The sequence below is a fragment of the Lytechinus pictus genome, chromosome 11, assembly GCF_037042905.1.
Source record: "Lytechinus pictus isolate F3 Inbred chromosome 11, Lp3.0, whole genome shotgun sequence".
NCBI classification, from domain to species: Eukaryota; Metazoa; Echinodermata; class Echinoidea; order Temnopleuroida; family Toxopneustidae; genus Lytechinus; species Lytechinus pictus.
This window is the reverse complement of record NC_087255.1, coordinates 17898400-17907452: the sequence shown is the minus strand read 5'-3', so window position 1 is coordinate 17907452 and position 9053 is coordinate 17898400. Positions and strand designations below refer to the sequence as shown.

The window sequence follows — 9053 nt, the reverse complement described above, 5'->3', positions numbered from 1 at the left end:
ATATCATTGTTCATAGGCACACACTTCTGATTTGTGTCTCCTAGGTACAGAGTAAGAGAACAACCTCTTTTCTTGATCTTTGATAAAAGCAATTGTGTTCAGCAACAGTCCTAGTAACCTAATCAAGCCATTCAAATGCTAATAAGTTGCTTCCGAATTATTATTTTCACTATCACCAGTTTATTTTATTTCTTCATTGAAATATTTGTGAAAGTTTGATTTCCTTCATTTGTACACCTGGGGCCTGTCTTACAAAGAGTTGCAATTGATCCGATCAATCGCAACTATGAAAAGCCAGCAAAGTCAGCATATAAAATGCATGTTTGTTTAAAAAATTCTAGATATGAATGTATATCCATAAATTCATTAATTTCTTGACAATTTGGTGTGTTCTCCTTTGTTTACAAAAGACATTTTGTAAATTTCTTGTTGAACAAATTAGGACACTGATGGATTTTCAGAGTTACGATCGATTGGATCAATCGTAACTCTTTGTAAGATGGGGCACAGATTTAACCCTCAAAACTAAGAGATGTGGAGGACTTTTAAAGCCCACACAACCCCTTCTTAACCACCCTTGGTTGGAAATTGTGCTTTGTCTTATAATGTCTTTTAATAATCTCCTGCAAATTCATGACCAAATCTGTTACAATAAGGGGGATGATTTCAAAGTTACGCAACATTTACATGATGATTGAAGTATACAATTGAGCATTTAAAGTGATTTCAATCAAACAAATATCTATTCTACATATTTTAAGACTGTAATTATTGTTAAAATTTCATATTAACCGAACCAATGGTTGAAACAAATTAGCCTTAAATGGAACCATTCTCAGAAATAATGGAATTGTCATTTGTACAAGGTAAAATTTGATTTCAATGTTTGACAAAGAAATGGTGCTACTATACAGTATGTCAGAAATCAAACAATCTGACATTCTGTGTGAAGAGTGTTTAATGAAAATGAAAATAATTTTCAGTGTATGGTTTAGACTTCTTTGTCGGTTCCCTTGTCAAAGATTTTTTCGATAAACTTCTTTTGGGGCCCCTCAGTATTCAAAGAGTAGTATTCATTTATCTCTTCCTCTAATTGAATAACGACAGTTACATATTTGGTTCAGGCAGTCATTTTCAATAATCTTATATATAGTGAATTCTGTACTATATATGAAGACCACTAAAAGGGAGACAAGAAAAGTGGTCATTATAAGCAAGGGCCCTAAACACAAAGCTTAGCAATCATCATAGAACTCTTTCCAAGATTGATTGCATTGACTACAATGTACGATCAATCGTGAAAATCAAGCGTACGATTAACCGCTAACCTCTGTGTTACAGGTCCCAGGGTGGTCTTTATGGACAGGAGAATAAGCCAGTTCACGGTTAGCTCATGATAAACTTTTCTCAAATGACCTTTGTGATTTTTCATTAGGATAAGCACTATCATTTTCAAATGTAGATGTTGCGTAAGCTTAACCGTAGAGTATTCAAATTCTATGAACAAAAGGCATTGTATAGACCAGGTGACTAGAATAGTACATCAGGGATAAAGTTTGGAAATCTGTTTTATTGTCTGCCTTTGGCACATTTGACTATTGTTTAGGCTACTGTCAAATACCAGTGATTATGAAGGCTCTATTTATTACTCTTCAGCTTGGATGTGATAAATATTTTGAAAGGAATACATGAATAATCATCAAATCACAAATGCCTATGTCAGTGAATTTGTAAGCCACCTTCATGGTTGTCTCCAATGACCTTTTTCTGCTCGTGCGCAGTTTACAACCGTGAAAAGGCTTATTCTACGCAAGGGAAAGCAGAAGTGTGGTCTTAATAAACAGCTAGGCCCCGTCTTACAAAGAGTTGCGATTGATCCAATCAACCACAACTATGAAAAGCCAGCAACGCCAACATCTAAAATGCATTTTTGATCAAAATATTTTCTTGATAATGAATGTTCAATGTTCAGTGTGCTTCCTCTTTGTTTAAAAAGAACATTATGCAAATTTCCAGTAGGAAAAACTATGACATTGATGGATTTCCATAGAATCCGGGTCGATCGGATCAATAGCAAATCTTTGTAAGACTGGTCCTTCTATACAGGTGGTCACTAAAGTGAGTTAGTGTATCATAAAGTTGTTTGTAAATTCTGAGCAACTTTACAAAGACTGGTGACCATTTCTTGTGCTACATGATAATCCCTATGTAATTGACTAACCACCTAAGAACACATTCCAGTCACTTGTAAAGTTGATCGTATCCTTACGAACAACTTTGTGAAACACCCACCAGGAGCCTTTTTTTAATAACTAATACACAGTTTCTATAACAAGATTATGATCAGCCAATCGAATTGAAGAATTTCAATAGCTTTTAACTGTTACTGTAATTTCTTTATTATAACAAGTCTTATGAAAGAGGGCCCTAGGTTTGACTGTATTTGCTTTGATTATGCTGATAACATAGAAAAGTTATTGACCACTAAACAATTCAACACTAACAATGACAGGGAATGATGTGCCTGTTACGAAGTGGCGAGATTAAGATCGAAATAGATTCAACTAAAATCATACACTAATGTTCCATATCTCTGTCAATACATCAATATACAGTGAATCAGTTAATCAATATGATTGTCTCCTCCATAACAATTATGTAGACTCTATCTTTCTCCATCGTATATTAAGATGCATAATCTTTTATAAATCACACAGATTAGTATATAAATCATCATTTTGTTCAGCACTCGATATAATTTGTAATAAGTGTTATAGCCACAAGCTAATTAATGAACAAGAAGATTAATATAGTCTGTCATTCACAATTCTGATCATGAGCGGCGATTTCGTGATATTTTTTTGTCCCTCTATGAAACGCAAGTCAATCCTGTCACAGAGGCTACTGTACACTGTACAAATTGAACTCCAGATTACCGCCCATGATTCTGATACATATCTAGCTATCTTAATTGAAATAATGCTTAATGTACAAAACTGGCTGATTTCACGTCATACTTCAGATTAAATAAACAATCTAAATACACTTTAGATTTGTTCTTCTAGATCTGTGATTCCACATTCTAATAATCCCTACTACTGTTTATGGTCCATGTTGCACATTAAAAAAAAACAAGACTGAAATACACAGATGGTCCTTCTATGAAGTTGGTCGCCAAAGCTAGATTTACAGTATGTGTGATCATCCGATAATGACCAATGCCACCTTGATAGAGAATCAGAAAGACTTTGGGGTGTCGCAAGAAACTTGCGATCAATTGAAAGTCTATTATCAGTCCCTAAATCACACACAAGTCCTGCAATTGATTACTAATCTGTTCCTCGGAACAAGGAGTGTAATCTGATTTGCTACAGCTAAAATTGATCTATCAATTGTAAGATTGCAACTGAAAATTTCTGATGCAAATTTACGATTGATATATCGATTGTAACTAGAGCAAATTTGATTTTTACTATGTTTTGCAAGAGGCAGACCAGCATTCGAGTACAGATTTGCAATTAATCGCTACAATTATAACTGATTTTTTTTCACCCAGATTTGACTTGCAACTGATTGCAAGTTTCTTAATAAACTCCGTTACCAGTGTGATTATTCAATTTGGTGCTTTAATCAAGATTTTCATTGATGGTGTTTGAAGAATTCTTACAATCGCATGAAATGCAGTGATCAAATTTAACTTTTTTCTACATTATAAGTAATTCTTGTAATTTATTGAATGTACATTGTATTTTATTCAATTCTATCCCCTTTCCTATCGAGAAAGTCAATACCTAGTAAAAACTAACAAAATATACAGAAAATAAGTTCTTAAAGGCAGCAACATCATATCCCATTTTATTAGAATGATGATTATGAATTGGTTATCTATCTAAACTATGTTAAGATCCAGAGTTTATATTCCTAACATCACAAGCAGGAATATGTTTACAGTTTAGGAAATGATTAGTAGACCAATTTTCAACTAAGCTTCCATACAGTATGGTCTAATAACTATTTCCCGAGCTGTATAAGAATTTCTCAGAAATGCTATAAGATATAAATAGTAAGACTATTTGTGTCAAAACAAACAAAACAGTGTAACACTGCCAATTATAATTACATCAACATAATCATTCACTGATATCATTAGATGATAAAACCAGATACCTTTCTTCTCTCAATCATAGTCACAATTCACAATAATTTCAACACAGGTGAAAAAATATCACAAATACTCGGTACACAACTATATCATGTTTCGTCATATAAAAGTATACATCTATTTTTGTAACATGAATGTGCAATGTCATGGTAACTTTCCCCACTAAAACTAGACCAAGAATGACTGACAAATTCTGTAGATTTAAGCGAAGAACTCCAAATGGTGAAAACAAAGCACATATATGACAATCTCACGCATAGCTTCTGAGCAAATTTCTCCACATAACAGGTACCTTAATGGTAATACTAATTGACAAGCATAGAGTTAGTATTTGTAGTGTTGGATTTCTGTGTTATGTTAGGGGTTAGGATAAGGGTTGGTCCGGGTTTGGAATTATTAGATGCGTTATTGAAGGAATTGGGAGAAAATTCTCAAGAACCAGTGCTAATATTGTATCAAGCCAAGAATAGGCGTATTTTTTTCCTACAATTCCATGCAGTTGAAATACTAACTTAATACTGGTATTCTATAAATGATAACAGTCTAGTGAGGGATAAAACTCAAATATGAATAAATTTCATCAAACAGTAGAAAATAAAACATTTCCCATCTGTCTGGGACAGGTAAGAAATATCATAGCTCACTGTAATTTATAATTTTCCTAGAGCCTAAATATTGGGGTTTTTTTTGTACATAACTGGATTGTTGAATAATGATATCTAGTTCCAAACAGTATCATCCAGTGATGAGGAAACATCTTCTTGACATTGTTAAGCAAATATTTTATGTCAGTGTCGTCAGAAATGTGCTTTCCTTTGTTTCAAATTTCTCCCAGGACGGTACATCGAGGTAGCAAAATTCTTACTCTCAACACCTTCACCGCACCAATTTTTGTACTAATTTCATAGAGTATAAAAGTACTAAAGAAATGCACTTGTGCCACAGGAAATGTTTATATTACATGAACATTAATCAATCAGCCAATATCTAATTAGTCTATGTGCTGTTAACTTCAACATTTGGAGCCCTTTTACAAAACATCACAAGGAAATGAATATGTGGGACAGAGACAATACATCATAGCTCGTCGTGTGTATCGGTTTCTCCCGTGCTCAAATCATACTTGTACGTACAGAGTGCTGGGGTGGTGAACTCGAATTGGTAGACACATCTATCGGGTTCTGAAGCAGATATGACACTGTTTTCAATGCCACATTTTAAATTCACCTACAGAGAAAAAAGAAAGATGGAAATATTTTGAAAATCTGAGCATCATTTCATGGAGGGACTTGCTATATGTTTACCAAACAAGTCCTGTTTTATTACCATAGTAACAGTGCTTCTCAGCCAATCAAAATAAAGGAAAGTTGTCAGATCTGACAACTTTTCAAACAAGAAATGTTGATGAAAAGCTCCCCTGGCAAACCGTTTTGTGAAAGTTGCCTACACTGACAAGCTGTCATCATCCGACAGTTAAAAAGAGTAAAAGTCAGAAATTTGTGCTTCTCAGCAAATAAAAAACCAAGGAACGTTGTCAGTTAATTTTAAAATGCTGATAAAGTTAAAACAAAAATGAAAATACTGGTATGGTAAAATACAGGCTTGAAAATATGTGTTTCCGTAAATTGCCAATTCGTCCACTGCCAACTTGTCCACTCACCACATGGTCTACCTTCATTTAGTCTAATGCCATTCCATCCATCAACATTTCGTCCAACAACCATTTGGTCCGATAACCATTTGGTCCAATCATCATTTTGTCTAATCACCAGTTCGTCTATGACCATTTCGTCTCTTAACCAGTTGATCTAATAACCGTTTTATTTCAATTCATTTTGCCCAATTAACACTTAACACTGCTATTGCACCAACTGGTTATTAGACGAAATGGCAATTAGACCATGTGGATATTGGACGAACTGATGGTAGACCAATGTTAGTAGACGAATTAGCATTGGACCAAATGAAAATAAACCTGTCTTTCTACTCACCCTTGTAGATCTATCTGGACCATTCCAACATTTCTGACCTCTAGTATACATCATAACAGAATATTTATTACCAGCAGGACCTTCCCATTGGTTCCATAAGCTAAGAAAAAAAGTAAAGAAATAACAATTCCATAAAAGAGAGAAGACGGATAATATATAACAGAAGTACACAAAGGAAGTTGGAAAATATCCATTTCAAAATTACACAAGTCATGCAAAATCATATAAGTTGAAAGAAAAAAGGGGTATACAAATAATTCAAGAGACTCTTGAATTTATGTGCAAAATTTTAACAATCCCCCCCCCAAAAAAAATAAATGAATAAATCAAAATTTGTGCATGAGTAATTAAAACAAGTGGAGCGCCTCTGGCAGTCTCACCTGCATCATGCGATTCAATATAGCAGCAGTGCTGACTTTAAAAACTACTATAACTTAATTATTCACAAAAATCACAATTCATATAATGATACAATACTACGTTCATTGACAATAAATGACATTTGACCTTGATCATGTGACCTCAGACTTGCCAGTGATACTTGATTACCCCTATATCCACATTTTATAAACTAAATCTATAATCTTTGAAAGTTATGACAGCAATCTAATAATTATCTCCAAAATGGCCAAAGTTCAATTACCTTAAAAGACCTTTGACTGTGGTCATGTGATCTGAAACTCGCAAAGGATGTTAAGTGATACTTGATTACTCTTATGTCCAAGTTTTATGAACTAGACCAATAAACTTTCAAAGTTATGATGGTAATTCAACAGATACCCCAACATGGCCAAAGTTCATTGACCTTTGACCTTGGTCATGTGACCTGAAATTCGCTCAGGATGTTCAGTGATACTTGATTACTCGTATGTCTAAGTTTTATGAACTAGACCAATAAACTTTAAAAGTTATGATAATAATTCAACAGATACCCCCAACTTGGCCAAAGTTCATTGACCCTAAATGACCTTTGACCTTGGTCATGTGACTTGAAACTAAGGCAGGATGTTCAGTAATACTTGATTAACCTTATGTCCAAGTTTCAAGAACTAGGTCTATGATGACATTTCAAAAACTTAACCTTAGGTTAAGATTTTGATGTTGATTCCCCAACATGGTCTAAGTTCATTGACCCTAAATGACCTTTGACCTTGGTCATGTGACCTGAAACTCAGGCAGGATTTTCAGTAATACTTGATTAACCTTATGGCCAGGTTTTGTGAAATAGGTCCATATACTTTCTAAGTTATGCTGTCATTTCAAAAACTTAACCTTCGATTAAGATTTGGTGTTGACGCCGCCGCCATCAGAAAAGCGGCGCCTATAGACTCACTCTGCTATGCAGGTGAGACAAACATGTCACTGTGATATTGACCTTTCACGTTTTGACCTAAAAATCAATAGGCTTCCTGGGATCCATGCTAGTATCATACACACCAAATTATATGAGCCTAGGTTAAGTTAAACTGAAGTTATCACGTTTACAAGGACTGCATAAGGTTAAGATGAAAACATGTCACTGTGAGCTTGACCTTTGATCTTAAAATCAAAAGGCTTCCTGGGATCCATGCTAGTATCATACACACCAAATTACATGTATATGAGCCTAGGTTAAGTTAAACTGAAGTAATATCACGTTTGCAAGGACTGCAGAAGGATAAGATGAAAACATGTCACTGTGCTCTTGACCTTTTGACCTCAAAATCAATAGGCTTCCTGGGATCCATGCTCATATCATACACACCACATTATATGAGCCTAGGACAATAATTAAACAAAGGATGAGTAGCCAGTTACAGTTAATAATATAGTTTATTAAGCCAACTTCATCGGGCTTTACCTCACAGAACAGCGTCGGCCGAACAAGGGGCGATTTTACAACAAACCGTCGCAGAGGGCGACATCACACAAACAAACATATTGGCGCTAGGTTATGTTAAATTGAATTTATCGCGTTTACAAGGGAAAGTTAACGGACGGACGGAAGGACAGACAGACACCAAGCGTGACGGACACCGACCATAATACGTCCCGTAGGAAGGGCGTATAAAAAACGTAAGAAAAATAATAAACATGGCCAAATATCACTTGACCTCTTTTACCCTTGACCTTTGACCCAATAACCCAATAATCCTCATGAACACACATGTGGTACTACCCAAGGATCATATTTAACAAGTGTGAACACAATTGATGCAGAAATAAGAATACATGTAAAGTTGAACAACAGCTTTTAACAAAAACTGATGCACATTGCCCACACATATCATTTGACATTTTGACCCCTAGACAACCTTTAACCCATGTGGTTCTATCCATGGATCATTTTTTCCAAGTGTGATCACAATTGATGCAGAAATAAAGAAATGCAAGCAAGTTGTACAAAAACTTTAACACATTTGTAACAGACCGGCCGCCAGTATAATGCATTTTTAGCAATGGGAAAAGAAGAAGAATAATAACTGAAGAATTTTGTGCTTATTTGGGTTTTAATTATGAAATAAATGAGATTATTGTGTAGATAGACTGTTTAACCACAGCACATGTATACACTCATACTACACATCATAAGATGGTAAAATGGTCTATCTTCTAGGCTAACTACTGAGCCTCTAAAGTTCCATCGACTTGGCGAGATACGTTATCTCGCCAAGTCGAATTATAAAAAGTTATATGTCGACATGGCGAGATACGTTATCTCGCCAAGTCAACTTACAAAAAATTATATTTCGAGTCAACTTATAGAAATTTATGTCGACATGGCGAGATACGTTATCTCGCCAAGTCAAATTATAAAAAAGTTATATGTCGACATGGTGAGATACGTTATCTTGCCAAGTTGACTTATAAAAATTTATATGTCAACATGGCGAGATATTTTATCTTGCCAAGTCGACTTT

General features: G+C 34.8%; 1 long non-coding RNA gene across 1 annotated transcript; it reads right to left on the bottom strand.

The window, feature by feature from the left end:
- Positions 1-2364: 2364 nt before the first annotated feature.
- On the bottom strand, positions 2365-6321 carry LOC135156023 (uncharacterized). The gene is made up of 2 exons (XR_010295166.1): positions 6154-6321; positions 2365-5389 (listed from the first exon to the last, which is right to left on the bottom strand). It is a non-coding gene; the product is annotated as an uncharacterized LOC135156023 (long non-coding RNA).
- Between the last annotated feature and the right edge of the window lie 2732 nt (positions 6322-9053).